The following is a 20,855-nucleotide window of genomic DNA, read 5'->3' as shown; positions in this document are numbered from 1 at the left end:
GGTTGACGGTTAGACTCGATGATCTTAGAGGTCTTTTCCAACCTCAATGATTCTATGATTCTATGATTCTATGATTCTAAGGAATTTAAAATTCCATACATTTTCCCATGCTTCCTAGCCAACTGGGATGGGATTTCTCACCAGTCACTGATTTAAAGGTCTCCAATAAATGTGTAAGGGGGCTACGCATATTCTTTATTTGTCCTCTCTCAAGCCCACATCCTCCTTATGTGCAAAGCTTTTGGGGCAATTGATAAAAAAGAGGTAGCTGCTACAGTAACATTTAACTGTAGTATCACATCCAGTGTTGTTATTCCTGACTGTTGACATAACCAAGATTCTCTCTCTGTATCTCTTATTATTGCTCTGTGAATCCAGAAAGGATCCAAAATAAATTGATATACCAGCCATATGCATAAATCTGTCTCAGCAGAAATTGATTCAGCAAATTTTCTGCAATGGTGAAGTCTACCTCACCCCCCCTGTACATTGTTCGTTGTATACTCAGCTTTTGGAAAATAAGCAGCATTTATATAAGGCAGACTGTTATGCTGTGCAGTTAACATCTTCAGCAGCGATGGAATAAGCAAGCAGCGGGGTCACGGAGTCCAGGAAAAATCTCAATTTGGATAAGAAATTGCCACAAGTAATTTTACCTCTACACTGCCACAGCCCCTTACTCTTTCATGAACGAGGCAATCTTCGTCTAATATAGCATGGCATTCACATCTCATAGGATACATAATGATGTTCATAACATAAAAAAATTTGTGTCTCTATTTACAGCTGTCAATGATGCTGCAGCGTGTAAATTCTCAGGTGGATGATATAGGCAAATTCCAGCTTTCCCCCAAATAAAAGCGAAGGCCAGGTGCAATTTTGCCGATCAATGGAGTCTGTCAGTTGCTGGAGAGCAACACAGCAGCATTGGACTTGACTGGAGTGTCCATACTAGCAAGGAGTTTTGTGCTGGGCACTTGAAATGAAGGCACGTAATATCCTGACCTGTGCTGACCAGTGCAATGTATCAGAAGTCAGACAAGAGGGAGAGTCTCCCTGCTTTAGGCACAGCATACGTTAATGCCTGTGCTGAGCACCAGCACTGTGCAACTCAGTGCGAGCTGAAGACCGATGTAGGTATTAGCGCTGGGCCTATATGCTGACCTCCTGTACAGGGATGGGTTTCAGGATGAAATAGTAGCCTTGCTGGCCACTACTGGGATTCAGGCAAATAGCATTTACTGATTGAATGGTCCTGCATTAGGCATGTGTACAAATTTATACCAGTAATGGTTGCAAGACCAGGCACGTATTATTTTGTGAAAAGAAGTAGGTGACATACTGAGATATGACTCCCAGATGTAGAAGACAGACAAGCATAGCCCTAACACATGAGAAAACCTGCCTCCTCTACAAACCACTTATGCCTAGTGAGCCCTTTATCACATTGTCAAAATCAGCATCAGCTTGAGCTTTCTGATATCAATACAACATTAACTTGTCTTGGGTCAACATGACCTATTAAAGAGCGGAGAGGAATTTCAGAATTGCCCAAGACATAAGCACACTGGAAAGCCAATTGAATCCCCAAATATGCTTTTCCTCAAAACTAACAGGTGTACCTTTCTTTCTCTTATTTCTAATTGAACTTCTTGGCATTCTAGTCAATGCTCCATAGTATATTTTGGAAAACAATAAATCCTGGTAATATGAGACCTCGCTACAGTATTTCACTGTTAAATCTTTGCTGAGATTTGGGAAGAGTGTAGCAGGGTTTGTGTGCTGAATTATGGGGTGTGTGGATGAATGATTTTTTTCCCCCTTCACTTTTTCCATCACAGAATCAGCACAGAGGGAAAATCTCTGATGAGTCAGATTCCTACTGTGTCCGCATTTGAATGCTCTGGGACACAGTGTATTCCAAACATATTTTAATCTTTCTTTGAAAGTAAATGATTATTTGCAAGTAGAGAACATTGGTGTTTTATTTTATAGGGCTAATCAATTTTCCCAAAGAAAACCTGAAGATTTTCTTGTAAAATAGTTCAGTTTATAATTTAAAACTATTTTCCTAATTTCATGGACAATTTTTGAAAAGCAAAAATATTCTCTGAAGCATTTTTTCATTGAAAAAATCCCCTCCATTTTCACTGGAAATGTTTGGGAAAAAAACCCACTTTTGAAAATTTCATTAAAATCTTTGTGTTTAACATTACCTGTTTTACAGGTACATTGTTTTACACCCAAATACTTTTCTGTTTAATTATTATATCATTGCTACTGTGACTTCCTGGAAAACAATCAGGATATTTTGAATATAATCGATACTTCGGTATTCAGGAACTTCCTGAGATTGTCTGAAATGGCAGGTTAATGCAAAACATTTGGAAAAAAAAACCCCCAAACTTGGGAAGTTTCAAAATCTCATATATATTCTTAAAGACCTATTGAGGCATTTTTATATCATAGTGGGTTAAACATCATTGAGGTCTTAATGTCACAAAGGCACAATGAGACAGCAAAGAGTTATCCAAGACTCCGCATTAACAATGACTAAAAACTGTGAAATTGTATTTAATAGTTTATAGTCTAAATTTTAACTATAAGATCATGAACAATAATTCTTTTTGATTATTTTTTCCAATTTAACATCACTATTCTTCAAGGACCAGAGAAGCATAACTGTAATGATCTTCCTCTCAATTTCTGAGAATATTGTTATGCTGCTTTAACAGAATGTCCTACATGAACGTAACTCTTTCTGTCACAGGCTTTAAACACTGCCCAAACTTTTTACCCCAAGCTGACCTGCAAGATCAACTGTAAGCTTTCATTCCTCTAAAAGGCTCTATGATGTCAAGAACAGCACTAATAATAATATGTTGGGTTTGTTTTGCCCTAAGCATTTTTGGCCATTTACAGGGTCCTTCAAGTTCAGTCATTAATACTGGAGCTTGATCATAGCATGGCTATTAAAATGTAACATTACTGGGAAAATAGCATGCATTCTTTCCAAACCTGTACCCCATACCTTAGTTTCACATATTCACTGACATTTTATGTAAAAATTAGGATATATATAAAAGCTTCAATTTTGTCTTTATTCTTGTAAGTTATACAAAAAGTGCATGGCCCAGAAGACTAGTTGCCAGCTGTAATATAAAGAAGGATACTACAGAAACCGAGAACTGGTTATGGCAGATACCCTGTCAAAGGAATGACTTATAATCTGGAAATACAAGCAGTAAGAGAGGCCCACCAGCTAGACCTGTATCATCTGAAGCAATCAAATCCTGCAAATATAAAGCAATTTAGTATTACCATTTCCAAGTGCTCCCCACAATAAGGACTCTTGTATGCCAAAGTTTAATATTCAGAGCAGAAACCACAAACTCTAACAGCCGCTTCTGGTCAAGATAGCTAATAACAGTTCCCAAGGCCCTCTTTTAAGAAAAATTTAAAAAAGAAAAAAAAACCCCCCACCCCCCCCCAGCCGCTTCTGGTCAAGATAGCTAATAACAGTTCCCAGGCAATGGTACAGTTGTAATAGTATTGCACAAAGCAGCTGGGGATTTAATTGTATGTCAGCTTCTACATCTGAGAACTAGAAAACGATGGTGGGTCAGACATCCATTTGCTTTATATATTGATAAATTTCATCAGAATTTATGATGTGGGAATTATTGCACTGGCAAGAAATGTAATCTAACCTTCATCTTGCACAATGTAGTACCGTTATTATGTTTTTGAGAGAAATATACTGACTTGTTGAATCAGATTACTCCAAGTGCATTCCTAATGGATTTCAATATTCCCTTGGATAAACCAATGCTATTTGCTTTGTATTTATTACATTTTTAAAAAAATATATACAGAGATAAAACCTCTTCTGACACTATATATTCTTTCATTTTGCAAACTACAAACATACATTTGTTCATTAATTTTAATGTCTGAACTTTTCCCTGGGTAACAGCCACTGCATTTACTCAACTACCTATATTTCAACTACACACTTTAAATGTTTAAAGAATTTTAAGTCTAAGTATTGACAGCTGTATGCTTTTCTCCTTCCTCTCCTGGATTAGACAGCTTGTCTTTGCATATCTATGAGGATCACATGGTATAATTATTAGTGCTAGGATATTCCCAAATGCCAGGGTATGCCACTGGTAATAGGTAATATATTTGGGATATTCTTTATTATTACACTTCTAACGTACTGAACTCCAGGGAATTTTATCAAGAGATAAAACTTGGATCAGTCCTGAGGCTGCTTTATATCATGAGTCAAGAATGGGGAAAATAATAATAATAACAAAGATTTACATAAAAAGAGAGGGAGGGATCTTGAGAGCTAGTCCCCCAAACAACTCTGAAAAGACCTTAAAAAACTCATGAACTCCAGTCCCTGCCCTATAGTTAGATTATCCCCAAGAAGGGTAATTACTTTCAAACCCATCCATATCATGAATGTGCCCACTGCTAAGCCATCTTCTCCCAAGCTCTCATTTGCCAATAAAAAATACTGGCAAGTGCCCCAAAGGAGATTCATCTCTGCTGGTGCAGCATCCAGCTTGGTGAACATCATATGCTGGAGCTCTTGAGAGCCCTGAAACACCTCCTGGGCAGGAAGCACTCTGAGCAAGTCAGGCCAGCTGGAAATGGATGTGCAAGAACAAAGCGCACTATGCCTGTCAGCTCACTTCAGCACCACGCTCATTCCTGTATAAGTCTCAAAAAAGGCAGGGACGCTCCATCAAAATAAAGGGTGAAGCACTGGGTTGCAAAACTGGAAACAAAGCTTCAAAGAAGTAAAGCAAGAAAACCATCTGGTTTTGGGGGCTGGAGCTTTATCCTCAGCTGTTACTCCATTCCTGTGCAGACAGTGAGGGAACAGTGAACAGTGAATGAACACTGAAGGTGAACGCCAGCAAACGTTCTCCCAGACAGGATGCTATCTCATAGAATTACCTTTCTCCTCCCTCACAGTACATCGCTTACACTCCATCTTAATCAGTAGCTACTGAGTGGAAATGGTTCCTCTCCTGCCCCATTTAGAGAGTTCCTCAGTCTTCTGGCTCTTCAGCTAGCAGATTGTTTTATATTCCTGCTTCATTTTATTGTCCTTCCCTCCTGCTGTGGTGATCAGACAAGACAGAATAGGTTAGTATATCAATAGAAATGCAAACCACTGTGCATAGTACGTAAATATTGATATTAGGAATGGGGAGACTGAATTAATACCTCCACACACTATTAGTTCCAGGGTACTCGGTCATGTCCAGGCAGTTCTATAAACAAATATATGAGGAAGATACAAGACATTCAGACAAAGATCCTGTTCCTTACTGTTACTTATCCTTGAGCACAATTAGAAGCAGAAGACAAAAACTAGACAGTTCACCCACACTTACTGGTGCACAGTGCTGTAAAGTGCTTTTCAGTTGGAAATCCCCCTCTTTGTAAAGAGTGTCATATTTTGTATGGTCTATTCAAGCCAAAGTTGTTTTAGCATTGACATTGGGTTATTCTTTAAGTGCCAGACAATATAAAACATTGTAATGTGAGAGCATTCATTAGAGTGTTTGTAAAAAAATCTCCTTTTGACATCAGAAGACTGCAGCCCTCCTTGTTATTCTCCAATTCCACTGCATTCACTCAACTGATAGTGCCAGGACTGATTTGGTGATTCATGATCTCCACATTCAGGAACTTCATGAGATGTAATGCTCATCAGAGTGCAGAACTGAAAGAGAAATCAGACCACAGTGATGCTTGCCTTGCTTGTTTTTTTAAAAAACAAACAAACAAACAAACCAAACCTTCAATAATGAAGATTCAACAATCTCCCCAAGCAGCCTAATGTATTGCTATTGTAGTTTTCCTAATGAATATAGCTATATAGGACATACAGCTACACATTAAGTCCATTATTTCTGGGACATAGCCATGGACAACATATGCTCCTTATACAGCTTAATTCCTTTTGCTGTACAGATTGTACTTGACAGCAAGTAGGTATGCAAAAGGTAAGAGTGAGTTAGTGTCACTTCTTATTGAGATTGCTGACTTGCCCAGAAATGATTGCTGTTTTGAAACACCTGTTTGGAAGAAACAGGTTTTCACTGTAATGTTTAGGAAAGACATATGCCAGCAATTTCTTCTGGATAGACTCATACTACATGACCGCTCTGTAGTCATTGCAGAACAACCACCCTAACGCCAGCTCTGGCTCTGTACAGAACAACCCTTTTTCCTAACTCCTAAAAAGAGCATATAGGAGATACGTGTGAGCACCCCAGGCTGAGGGTTTCTATTGAACAGACACGCTACGCTAACGGATGAGACAAACATATTCAGTTAGTGCTTTACCATTATTAAGTGGCAAAGCCATTATTACAGAGGCAGAAGCTGTGAATGAGGTGGGAGATGCTTGTATGTACAGCATTCCCTGGGCACAGGTGGCATTGCTTCAGAATAAATGTATGGTGTCTCCTGAGATGGTCATCACTGTTTCACTCACCTATTTGTTTATCGTCCTTTGATGTTCATTGGAAAGCAGCATTATTTAATGATGCAGAAGCAATTGTAACACACTAAACTCTCCTAATGTTTGGTTGGGTAATTTCCTGCTTGCTTCACCACACATGGCCTCCTCCTCTTAGCACCTGAAATACACATACATAGCAAACATCACCATCCAGTACTAAGCAGTCCTATTTTGGTAAGATTTTCCCTGGGAGGAAAAGCTCTGTGTTATGAAGACCACTTGCCTAAATCATGGCTAGTATTAAACACTGTACAAGGAAAAGGTTTCAGTCCAAAATGATGGGAAAAAAATAATGGTAGAGTTTGAGCATGCAGTCACATGAATGCATCTGTCTGTGTTTTACAGAGGCAAAGTTGAGATATTACCTAAAAGCATTCATTTCAAAGCAGTGTAGTGAAGACTGAAGGAGCACTATTTTAAAACAAATCAGTCAGCATTTTACTGGTGTCAGCCCAGCTTTGTACTAAACACTCAGATTAATGTTAAATCACAGCTCAGGAATTATTCATGAGATGTCATACAATGTAATTGCTGATTTTGGCATCAATAATCTGTATCCCTTTATTTCCTAGATTAGCTTCCCTTCCTGAACTACTGTATGTCATGCCAGAGACAATGATTTTATATGACATATTTAGGAAAGAGGGACCCACCTATTTTACATAAAACAATGTCTGAGGAATGTACCCTTACCGCCGAGATGCCAGTCTGTGCTGACACAGTCCTGTGAGAGGCAGAGCCTGCTGGGAGAGCAGAGAGCACAGCACTAAACATCTCCTTTCAAACTGTTGACTGAATGGTTAGTTTTATTCCAAACCTTTATAAAAACTAATGAAATTACCCTTCACCTATCTTTGAGGATTAGCATTAATTCTCAGAACAAACTGCATGACTACTAATCTCTTAATGTCCCTAAAGATATGTACAAAATGAAATTTATAAATAATAAATGAAACCCAACTTTTTCTAGAAATACTAAGTCATCCTGCTCTTTCCCTCTCTGAGAGTTGTGTGCTCTTGTGTGAGACTGGGCTCATACAGGGAGTTGGAGAAAGGTGCCTTTGAGCATGGAAGTCAATGAGCTCCATGCTTTGGGTGTCCACCACTTTCTTCCACTAAAAATACTGCCTTTTCTTTCTACAGCAGCACGTTTAGATCTAAATATCTTCAACCTCTCCCCCCTTTCATTCCTTCATGCTCCAAATAATACCTGTATCACATGGGTGAGCAATGAGAGCAGGAATCCCTGAAGACACAGAGTATTTCATGCTCAGGTGGCTACGTCCTGTAGCTGCCAGAAAAGGAACACTACCACGCATACCATTTCCTCACATCCAAATTTTCATGCAAACAAAAACTAAACTGAAAACCAGACTTAAATTCTCTGAGTTGATGAGAAGAAATTGTTACAATTTATCAGAATTCATTGCATGTACTACAAGCAAAAGAGTTTCCCAAGTGAGAAACGCAACTGTTGCTCTCTTAGTTGGAATGCAAAACCAGTATTTTTCTAAATGATGATACTGGAAGGATTAGTCACTCTGATTTTCCAGTACCTTCAGTCCACCCACTGCATTTCCACCCTTGTTTAGAGAGACTCACACTCGCATACTTGAGGATTTTGGTATCTACTTTTAAAGATGTGCTTTTTAGGCTGTAGAAAATTACAGATTTTGAATTTAACAGTCAAAGATTTCCCAGGAGAGCTGGTCTCTGACTTCCATCCCTGGGGTGTTTGTTTGCTCAACAAGGACACCTGAAGTGTATTTATCGCACTTGCACATATTTTACAGTATAGCAGACACAGAAAATATATAAATAACTATTTCTGAAAGACTGTGGCAGCATCACCTTGAACTGACTGTAATGATGCATTTTGAGACAGACCTGGATCTGCTGAACTTTGCTTACATTTTCAAGCCCCTGTCATTGCAGGCCTGACACAGTCTGCCCAAGGGTTCTTCCCAGGTCATTATTTGATTTACATTTTCTCTATTTCTAAGAAATCTTCACTCAAGGAAATGTTTCAGGCCAAAGATTTTGTCCTCTTCAAGGACTAACTCATGGAAGACTAAGATTCAAGTCCAAAAAGATCCTTAGTTACCAAATTGCCTAAGATTCATGCACTTACTTTTTAATCACTGAGCCCCCACAGCAAAATTTGGAAATCTAAACTAGGCATTTAGGCTTCACATCCAAAGCAGAAGCAGAATTACATGCCTTGCAGAGGGAATGCACAAAAACAGTAACCCTAGTGGTAAGCCTCCAGAGTTGGCAAAAGAGGCATGAGTTTTTCCTAAATCCTTCCCTGTGCCAAGGGAGAAGGACACTTTGCCATGACTCTCAAAGAAAGTGATCCGTCGCCTTATTTTGGGGAGGTTGCTCTAAGTAGGTAAGAGTAGGGTGTCATCATCATCTTGCTCCCTCTAAAATCATCAGCCACCACTACATTTGTACAGATCTGGCTTGATATTTAGGTCTACTGGGTCAATTCTCTCAGATGACAAATGTAGAGAAACACCTAACCTATGGATCCCAGTTGAGCCTGGACGTTAGCTGAGGACTGGCAAAAATCAGTATTCTGTGCATGTAGTGAAGCAGATTTTTTTAACACTGGCAACTGATATCACATAGACACCCATAGGAGTTGACACTGCTTGAAAGTTAGGCAATAGTGGTACGATGATACAAGATTGTTTCACCCCTCAAGAAAATTTGGTTCCTTTGATTGTGCTAACGTGACCATGGGATGAGAAAACACTAGTGCTGCTGGTTTAGGTTTCCAACAGAGCCTGTCCCAAAACCTCATTTGCTTTCAGCTGTATTTGGACACTTAACTTAAGGCCTCGGAAGCCTAAAACCCTGTTGAGTAGGGCTTGTATGAACTGTTATAAGAAAATTATATTTATTCATGATAGAAGAGCATACTTTGTGGATAACATTGTATGCTCATACAAAGTACGTATATCAGAAAGTCATGAAACATTTTTTAAAAATACTTCCCAAGTAATCATTACGGCTTGAAAGCCAAATAGTGATTTTGTTAAAATAAACCAGACCTATTTCTGAAAGTCATAAGACTCCCATAGGCATCGAGTGGAGCTTTAAAGACTCAGAACCCAGAAAAGCAACAGCACTTATTTTTATGCTCATAATTTTACAGCGGCCAAATGTACAGTTTTCTAACTTTACAAAAATGCATAAATTAATAATACAAAATAAAAATAGTATGATCCAAATTACCTCAAGGCTGAGATACCATGTGCCTAATTTCAGCCCAATTTTCATGGCTGTGTTATCGGAGCCTGCATATTTATAATGGAATTACTGACAACCCTTTTTTCATAAGGAGACCCTCCTGCTTTAAGACCAGTATAAATATAGTTGGACAAATTTGGTATGCAGGAAAACAAACATCAATAAAGATTTTGATACACAGAATAATATAGAAATGACAACATATTTTTGACTCTGTACAAAGACATGCATTCATCTGTAAATGATTACATTTCGATCTGTGGCAGAATGGTAGTGTGGGGCATGTGAATCTCACCTTCAAAAGATACTCTTTCATTCTACAAAAAAACCCTGGCAAGCACAGGAAACTTCAATCAATGTCTTATATTCAAAAACTATGACACTGTCAAACTGGTGTCATTAAAGCTAACTAACCATATTAAACGAATATTAAAATATAGGTTTCTTTGCATAACATAATGAGTAAAACTGCTTTTAAGTTTTTCCCTGTGCTATGAGGTGTAGGTGGCATTTTCATTCCAAAACTTTGAAGTCAGAACAAAATGTACAGGTAGAGGGTACTAGATCAAATAATAATCAACTTCAAAAAGCATTTTGGCTGTTAGATGTCCCAAGGCTAATTTCCTCTAGACATTTTAAATGTAAATGTCTAAACTCATTTAAAAATTGTAAATTGGTCTAGGTTCAATCAAAAACCATCCTGACACAGAACAGGGAGACTGGGCTAATTGTCATTTGTTTGTCAAATGAATTCCATTTGGAAAGCAATGAAACCTCCAAGCTAATTCTTTTAAGGTGAGCTGGTAGTTGTATTATCAGTTAAATGCAGTAAAATGGATAATCACATGATGATAATGAAAACTGAACCTATGTTAGCACTCAGGCTTAGTCTGCCACAGGGCATATAGTGATGGAACTTAAGTACTGTAATGTTCCATTGGGCACAATGGCACCAAGTCTGCTCTTTAGCCTTACAGACACTTTCTTTGCATTTTAAAAAACTTTATCAAAGCACCGTGGCAATGCAGAAAATGTCAAAGTGAAATGCACTGTAGGCAAATTGAGATTTCATTAAGTTTAAATTTATTGCTTTTGACTGATGTATTACCATGCTTGTTAAGAACCAGTAATTTGGAATATCTGCCTGCCTGGTAAAATAGCTTTGTCTCCTTGCATAATACTTTATATGGACTTTGGAAGACCACAGTAATTCAAAAAAAGTGTGGGTTATTTTATTTTTCTGAAGAACAATTTCAAATATTTTAAGGTCCCTGACCCAGTGGATCAATAGACTTATGCATGGGTCCCAAGTGTGTTGTTGGTGCACTCAGTAGAAAATTACAGTGCTAATGTGTTATTTTTTTGCCTTGGTATAACATTGCACTCGCTGACAACAGAACCTTGGGAAGCGCTTAACAATTCTACTGTTCTGCCGGCACCAAGTCTGCTCTTTAGCCTTACAGACACTTTCTTTGCATTTTAAAAAACTTTATCAAAGCACCGTGGCAATGCAGAAAATGTCAAAGTGAAATGCACTGTAGGCAAATTGAGATTTCATTAAGTTTAAATTTATTGCTTTTGACTGATGTATTACCATGCTTGTTAAGAACCAGTAATTTGGAATATCTGCCTGCCTGGTAAAATAGCTTTGTCTCCTTGCATAATACTTTATATGGACTTTGGAAGACCACAGTAATTCAAAAAAAGTGTGGGTTATTTTATTTTTCTGAAGAACAATTTCAAATATTTTAAGGTCCCTGACCCAGTGGATCAATAGACTTATGCATGGGTCCCAAGTGTGTTGTTGGTGCACTCAGTAGAAAATTACAGTGCTAATGTGTTATTTTTTTGCCTTGGTATAACATTGCACTCGCTGACAACAGAACCTTGGGAAGCGCTTAACAATTCTACTTGTTCTGCCGCTCTCCGAACATTTATATTGGAAATAAATGAAAGTGTTTGTGAGAGATAAGGAATCCAACAAACTGGTGGGAGACTGTGTGTAGATGCATACTTTTTTATATAAATATATATACACACACAGAAATTGTGTGTATACATGAGTTTGTGCATAGGTATATAAATAGACAAAGCAGAGATACGGCTGTATCTGTATCATGGCAGAACACGTACAGGTATTCTCTGTGTTGAACAGTATATATGTTGTTTAGTTTGCAGACTTCAGCTATGGCGAAAGCTACATTTGAGATGTTGACATAAAATCTCTTAATGTACTCTGGTGCTTTTCTCACCTTCAGGAAAGGATTGAATCAATAGTGTAGGACTAGCACAATTTCTGACTGATGAGGAAGGTTAGGCCTTCAGGAACAGATTACTGCCCTTGGAGAGAGACCTGGATTGAATTTACTATATTCCAGATATATTTATTTACACTAGGTGCCAGGGTTTTATGGCAGAAGTGACAAAGTTTGTGAAACCCAGGAATGCATTATCGTGTCATCTGGTATCTTAGATGGACAGTCAATATGAACAGACTGTAGACACACCTGTCCCAGTATCCAGTTCACCAAGTAAAGAAATGGAAACAATAAAAGTCTTTGAACAAACAACAGACCTTTGAGTCTTTGGGTTTAAACAAGAGGATTGTAGAATTCAAATGGGTTTCCTCCAGTGCTGCCAAGGCAGCCATATCTGTATTGGTGCCAACACCAAGAGTCCCACAACAAAGCTCGACTTGTGTCTGCCCATGTGCTTTCATCCCACAGAGTATGGATATACGTACTCCTTTTTGGCGTGGGGGTGGGAGGGGAGGGAATGAAGAGAGTTTTAAATTATACCTATTTTACCTACACTTTCAATGCAACTTCCAGTTGAAAACCGAGGAGAAAGTGATGTGTGGGATTCTATGAATTTAAACTGCATTTTGTTTTTACCATTTAAAATTAACATTCTGAAGATTAGGGCAGTCTGTGTGAATTAACTGAATTAAGACACAATCATTTGTCACTGGAAAAACTTATTTCTCTGCTCATAGGGAAACAACCTTCTTCCCTCCACCCTAGTATTCAGATTCTCTCCAACGCTCCCTGCCTGTGACTGCAGATTTACCAAAGCAGGACACGGCTGCATCTGCAGAACCATAGCGCAAATTTACGTAAGAGAGATTTTCAGCAAGGGCACTCACCCCTCTTTCTAGTGGAACCTCCAAAAGCTTCCTTCTTGTGCTCCTCCAGGGAACAGTTTGCCAAGGGGGTCACACAAGAGGGTCTTCTGTCACCTGTGGTGTCCAACCTGAGCAGGGGGCTCCCAGACCCAGAAGAGATCCAGGTGCACTACAAAGTCCCGAGAGAAAAGGGATCCCACCAAAGGTGGGTGCAAATCTCAAACCCTACTTAAAATTAAAGGCTTTCTAGTTTTGTTTTTGCACATTGTACAAAGGCTACACCAACTCTCAATAAGGAGGGTGCAGAGTCAAAGTAGGAGCTAAGGTAAAGCTTTTTATTTGATAAAACATCTGGTTTTTTTGCTTTAAGACACATATGTGCAGCTCCCTTTGAAGTCCAGAAGAGCTATACAAGTCTACACTTGAGGGCAGAATTTGGCCCAATGTGATAACACAGGAGCTTGTAATCTGAAAAAGGAGTGTATTTATTACATTTTAAAGAATTTGTGGGTTAACTCAAATTAGCCAGGAAGGACTGACGCCTCTGAATAATTCTCCCTCTCAACACACACTTCAGAACACTGTAAGAATTACAACTAAACCCCACCTTTCTGCTTTCCTTTAAGGCATTGGACAAAATTTGCATTTTGGAGTAAGCCACTAGCTGGAGCTAAAGACCTGTAGAGCAAATTCAAAGGAAAAAAGAAAGGAAGGGGGGAAATCCACAAGCCTGAGGAGAAATCCAGACTTTTTAAGGCAGGCCTGGAACTGGTTTTTGATTGAGTTATGGATACTGGCTGTCATCTGTTAGAAGGACAGAAAGACCAGCCTAAAAAATGAAATGTATGCTGGAGTTGGTGGCTAGTTGAACTAAACTGGAGCAAAGTCTGATATTCAACAGCAGAATGAATCAAAACAAACATACTGAAAAAAGCTTTTTAAAAGCACTCAAAGGAGCAGGAAACAAAGAAAGAAAGGAAACGCTGAGATACTAAAGAAGTTATTAAAGGCAGAAATTAATTGTTAGGTAGTGTTCGGAATTGAAAGGGAATTACCTAGAAATACAGAAAGCACCTAACAAACCCTCTGACCCATTTACTTTTAATTACTGATATTGCAAAGGCTCTTCAATATGCAGTTGTTTAAACATCATCTGGGAAGATGCTTTCATGCGAGTAGATAAAGATCAATTTATCTGTGGCAATCAGATACAATATATCAGGTGGGAATGGAGCACTCCCTGGTTTTGAAGGGTCAAAGTAAAACAGAGAAATACAAAGAATATTCTGCACATTCTCCTAGTTCAGTGGCACATACACAGGATTTGATCTTCCCATGTGATGCGTGGCATTGAGATGACTTCGGTGAAAATGACAATCACTCTGAATCATCCAGCTGCAAGCAAAATGTATCGCAATCTTTCAAAACCTTTCAAAACATCACCAAATACATGCCTAATGTGCCAAATGGGATGAAAAGGGCCAGCTTTCCCTGTAGGCTTCCACAGAGGAAAAACAGGAGTAAAATGCTACTAGGGAGTCAGTAAATATTTCTTAAGTTTCTATTTGTGCCTTTTGTACACTCAGTCGCAGCAGATACTGAGGCTGGCAGGCAGGGCATTACATCTGGGATAAGCATGTATATGCATAAGTTGAATGTTTCCACAAGGGTTACACATGTCATGCTAATAAGATGCTGCCCTTGCCATGATTCAACAAAACACTATAATATGAATGCAGATTTAAACACTTGCTTCAAAGCTTTCCTGGAGCTGGCTGATAACTGCTTGTTAGTCTCAAGCCAGTTATTGAATGTATGGCTTAGTCGGTATGTGGAGGCATTTGTTTTCCACAGTAAATTTAGCTTCCAGAGGGTCACATATGTGTCACAGAAATGGCCGTGTTAATTTCCCCATCGTGATGACTTTCCTAATTGAAATCAATCCTGTTCTTTGACCAACTGGTATTCACTGGATTCCTAGACCCAGTTTGCATAGGCAGCATCCACATCAGCAGCAAATGCAGCTCCCAGCTTTCAGCAGGTGCTAGCAAGACATTCTGCTCTTTGAGCAGTGGCGGCACGTTGTTTTGAACCAGCCATGTATGACTAGCTATTGTCATCTATCTGCTTTAAGGGATCAGTTTTGTTGCTGTCCCACCATAGAACTGACCTCAATAGTTTTCCTGTGTGTGTGATTCAGCCAGAGACAACTCTCAGCTTTCCTGGGGATACATTTTATATGACATTCTCCTAAGCTTATGCTGTTCTGAAATTCTTAGAAGTAGATTTTTCTTCCTTTTCTCCAAGGATAACAAAAAAATCCCCAAAGCTGCAAAAACACACCTCAAAATTAATGGTCTTGGTGGGTTTTACATACACAAGTATACCACATCTATTTATTTCAGACACTGCATTCATAATATCTAATTATATCGAATGTGATATATTCTTTTAATAATTTTATTGTGCAATTTAATAATTTTTAATATACAATCTTTCTTGATTCATAGCACTAACTCCATTAAGCACAAATAGCTACTGTACCTTGAACTGAACCTTTCGTTTCCCTCTTTAAACAGAGCTGCTTTCACATGTGAACTTTCTTTCCTGACTCAGGATAGGATTTTTTTTTTTAAAAGCGATTTCTACTTAACTACTTTCCCAAACCAATAGCCTGCAGACATTGTAAACAACTACAGTTTTCTCAACAATACCGCAATTCTGACCATTTATCCTTTTCTTTGAATTGTACAAAAAACTTTGAGTCAACACCACCTTCAGAACTCTTTTACAGCACTGTGCCAAGTGTATTTACATGCTGCTCCATGGGATCCAGAGAAAAATTGCATTGTTTCACTGCTCTAGGCAGCATTGCAAATGAAGCTTTTATATTGATATACTTAATGATTCAGAAAAGTTTCCTTCTGGGTCACTTTGTGGTGTCTGTCATTACGTTCTGAAAATCAAGCTACAGTAAGACATAAGAAAGGTAAAGAACTCTGTGTGTACTTATGTATGTTCTACTTGGATGGGTGTTTGAAAAATTCAGCCAGGAAAAAGTACAATATTCCTGAAGTAGTGACTGCCTTTATTCTATTGTACACACACTTTAAAAAGTCCTGTATCAGCCTGAATTTAGAATGGAGCAGGGCAGACTCAGGCTTACTTGAGGCCAAAACCTTCTCTAGTAATGAGATTTAAAGAGCTGAGCTGCAAGCTGGGAAATTTATAGAGCAGGTAAGCTGAGAGGAAGGAGACTTGCCTACAAGACCAAGGAAAACAAACAGTGACTCATGTCCCTATGCCACCTTATGCACCCTTGCGTGAATTCAGAGTCCATGGGCAGTTGTGGTATACCTGATCCTAATTATCTTGTATATTATCCTGTATAATTTCCTAGAAAGGGAGGCACAATTCTTTCAAGCTCTCCCCTTGTGAATCTTGTCACACCGATACCATGGCCTCAGGACTCTGGAGTATGGATGGGAGATGACACAACAGAAGAAGAGGGTTGCGCTGCACAGAAAAGCAGCATATCGTGCAAGAAAAGCAGGTGAGGAGCAAACCCGTAAGCATGATGTTTGTTTTGCAGTGGAGAAGCAGCAGAGGATTCAAAGGCACTAGGCACAGCATGTAAACGAACACTGAGGGCTGGCTGGCCAGGGAGTGCCTCTTGGTAATACGGTATCGCGTGTATCCGTAAGAAATCGCACCTATCATACAAAGACATTTGAGTCATTTACATAGCCTCATCAGCAGTGCGAAATGCCTCCTTGTGGAGTCAGACATTTGGAAACAGATAAAGCCTGTAAAGAATGCTTCTTTTCTCCCTAAGAGATTAATGTAGATGTGAACACATTAGCGCTGTTTAAGGGAGAGTATTCTCTTTGACAGATAACTGGGATTGGGAATATTAGATTACCAAATAATGGACCTTTTAAATTCTGTCATCATTACTTATCAGGTACATTAGTTTAAAACCTGCAATTTTGAACTTAGCATTATTGAGCTTTTGAAAGATTAAATTACTGAGCTTTTGTTTGTGAATGGCTCTGTTAAATTTCCTGAAAAGGATAGTCCTCGTCCTTCATTGTGTAAATGTGAATGCCAAATAACATACTTTATTGATATTTACAGACATACAAATGATAGGACTAATGCACCTTAATGTCTGTCTCCCTAAGTGAAAAGGCAGAGCGTTGTTAGATAATATGGTGCACTGTATCTCTTTTGTAAACCCGTTTGGAAGAGTCAGTCTTAACCCCGCTTCCCTTCCTGAAAACCTTATTCTCACAAGTAGCTTCTCATAGGCAGGCTTGCAGTACGGGCTTCCTTCCACGGATCGCTTTCTTTTAGTCATTAGGCAGATAAAAAAATGCGTAACTTCAAGTTACGGAGATAGCTTGCACGTACAGGTTGGCAAGAGAGCCATCCATGTTCAAGACATTAAAAAATTAGCTATTTATAAGCACATCCACAGTTGCATTAGACAGGGAGGATAAAGCCCCACATTGATTAGGTGATCAGTCTCAGTCAAGGCTTTAGGAACAAAATACCCTGCTGTGCTGTTAAGTCTCCCAGCTGCCTGCTAAGCATTTTTCTCAGTGGCTTCAGGAACAGGGTGATTCTGTGAGATCTGTTCTAACAGCCACCACAGGGTACTTGACCACTCTGATGATATAGGTACCATCTGTATCCTGGCCATGGCAATCTGTGACCTTCTTCCTCTTCCTCATACTGAATTGTGAGGTTGCGTCTTCAAGGCAGGATTTTCAAAGCTGAATAAGGAAGTTAATATCACAAATCCCTTAGACATATAATGCAAATTGGCCATTTTCCTTATACCAACACCTTTGAAAACTCCCACTGAGTTTCTCAAACTTGTTTGGTGAGAGCAAGACTTTTTATTTTTTCAAGCTTTTCCAACTTTTTAAGAAGTCAATAGAGTAGTGAGCCAACGAATATGAAGAGTGATAAGCTACAGCCATGAAATGCAAAAGGAACATGTTTGTGAGAATGTATGTTTGTTTAATGAGGTAGGTACAAATTATGCTCATAAAACAAAATCAGAGAAAAAGAAAGGATATACTGTAAATATCCCTGACTCTCCATTAGACCCCAAATGTAGGTACCGCCTATGCCCAAACAACTGAAAACACTTGGAAACAGTTTAAAATATATTTTGTTTTGGTTGTTCAGTTTTTATGCTTTTTTCTTAAAATTACCATATTTTTTCTTGCCTCTGAGATAAAACCTGTTATATTTGGGAGCCAGACTTCAAATAGATGAATGTTCTGTATATGTTAAAAGAAAGAAAATTATTTCAAAAACAAAGCCTCTTCTTCTGAATGATGCTTTCTTCCCTCTTCCCCCACAAATGAAGTTTACTTTCAATTCAGATGCATAAAACTGGACATCTATTCAACATATCAATTCGGCTAACAGCGAGGAGCATACTCTAGCTACAATATTCATGAATTGCTTATCAGGCCAAGCTTAAAAGCTTTCCAAACTCTTGTATGTTCTTAGGTGTCCTTGACACAGAGAGAAGCTTCATTGTTACACTTGGATACTTGTAAGACTTGCAAAGTGTCACACAATCATCAAAAAAAGCAATCGGGTTACTCATAAAAAATGAGTTTCATTCTCTCCTTAAAATGATATTACTTTTGTTAGCACTCATTGAGAGAGGGAAAGATCAAAACAATATACTTGCACTTATTTTTAATTTAGAGAAATTATGTTGAATTTCACCTAAATTGCTCCAAGTATAATTTGAGTCACATAAAAAAGACATTCTTTTCTACAGATTTAAACTGCATTAGCTATTTATTGGGCTTCTAAATAATTGACTGTACATGACTCTGTACTGGTACATTTTAAAAGATATTAAGCACATGCAAACAAAGGAAAAAAAAAAAATCAAGCCAAAATGAGTATACTGATTTATCAGCCCCAAATTAACAAAGCCATTGATAAGAAGAACACTAGATTATGAGGTTGGAGACATGAGTGCATCATCTTTCTGTATGACATAAGGGTGCTTTCACAGATTTGTGCAAAATGAAATGAGTCAATATGGCTCATTCCAGCCAAGGCTAACATCTACTTTTGTATTTGGGAGCAATGTGACTCGGAGACCCACAAATACTTTTTCTTGCCTTTACAAGCTCTTTTCATTATGCTAAAAGCTCATTACCATTTTAATTTTTACTTCACGATTCTCATTAATTGCTACTAAAAAAAAAGCTTAAGGTTTGAGCTGTGTGTAGTGCTAGAGAGCTTGCATGAGCATCAAGACCGGTTCTTTCCACAGTGTGTGGGAAAGTACTCAATGGCTCAGCTGATTAGTATACAGGACTATACAGAACCCCAAGATAAGGGTGATAAAACTACTTCCTCTCTGAGCAGTTGTTCGTTAGGATTTTTGCACCTTCCTCTAAAGACACAGTTAGAAATGGATCCTAAGATCCATCACAAGATCGTAAGATCAGTTAGCTAAAGCCAGTTTTCTCTGGTATCCTCCTTAGAGGGATAAGGTCTCAGTCCCACTGGTGGTGAATGCCTTCAACGTACAAGCAAGCAGAACTGTTTGAAATGAAACCTTTTCTGTTCAAGAGAAATGGGAAAATATGCAAACTGCTCAACACAATCTTATTCAAATTTACAGAAACCTGTTTAAAGAGCACATGCTAGTAAGCATCCTACTTCTACTGTCCCAGAACAGTTTTTTAAGCATTTCAAGCAATATTCTGTTGACATGTACAATGCCACAAACACCCAGTACCATTTACACAGGCTAAAAGACAAGATCATCTCCTACCCAATGGAATTTCACAATACTCCAGTGAAAACAATGTGAAAGTAAGGAAAGCCAGCTTTTCATTGCTGTCCCTCCTTTGACCTCCTCCTCTTCCACTCCTACAAATCTTTACATACAGAACTGATCAAATGAAATCTTTAACCTGAGGTCAGCTGCACACTGGCCTTGCAATGCCCAGCAGTAAAAGCCTTTGGCTACAGACAGAATGTGTTATGTTGCATGGTGGGCAGCTCATATGAACAATACTGATACTATAGTTATGTGTAAGACACTAGCAATGTTATTTATGTCTATTAATAAAGAGTCATTCAGATAATGAATAACAAATGTGCTTTAGTTTAGGACACAGAATAGAAAGTTTACATATTAATAGCAACAGCCAGGAAAGAAACATGATAGGCAGGGACAAAGAAGAGTAAACAAGAGAGACAGAATTTGAAAATGGCAAAGATGCAAGCAAATATTTGTGCAGGCTAGCCAATGTCAACCTACCTCTGCAGTGCCTGGGGCATGTGGCCCCTTAAGAAGGACCCTAAGCCCCATCCTGTCTGTCTCTCAAGGGGAACAGGCTTAGCCATCTAGAAAATGGCCTAGCACTTTGGGGAAGAGGAGATATTTCTCAGAAACATGATTTAGAGTGGAGTCCTCAAAGAGACACTTGAGGCACTTGAGATTGTTAAATACAAAAACTTAAAAGCATAGCTGCTAGGGTGCTGCACTGGACAGAAGCCTCTACAGTGAATTTTGAGGGAGCAGAAACGTTGACACACTTTCCCTGAAGCGTTTGTATTTTGTAAGATGTAGAACTAAAATCCAGCTAAACAGAAATACTCCACTTGAAAAAATAAAGTTCGTATAAGTTCAGGCCTCAAACGCCTGTGTTTAAAGCTCAGGTAAATGTGAAGGCAAAAATGGAGCAAACGTTATTGGAAGACAAGATGCAAATTACAGAGTCTAATCTCTCTGCAGTGATCGGCACACTCACTTTATCTGGTTTCCATCTGTCATCTGAGCTTCAAGTTTACAGGCAATGTACTGTCTGTCCTGAAATCTACATCGCTGATGAGGCATTCAGTTTTCTGTAGTGGAGAGTCTCC

The sequence above is a fragment of the Aptenodytes forsteri genome, unplaced genomic scaffold (genome assembly GCF_000699145.1).
Source record: "Aptenodytes forsteri isolate BGI_AS27 unplaced genomic scaffold, ASM69914v1 Scaffold15, whole genome shotgun sequence".
NCBI lineage: Eukaryota > Metazoa > Chordata > Aves > Sphenisciformes > Spheniscidae > Aptenodytes > Aptenodytes forsteri.
Note: the sequence above shows the minus strand (reverse complement) of the source record.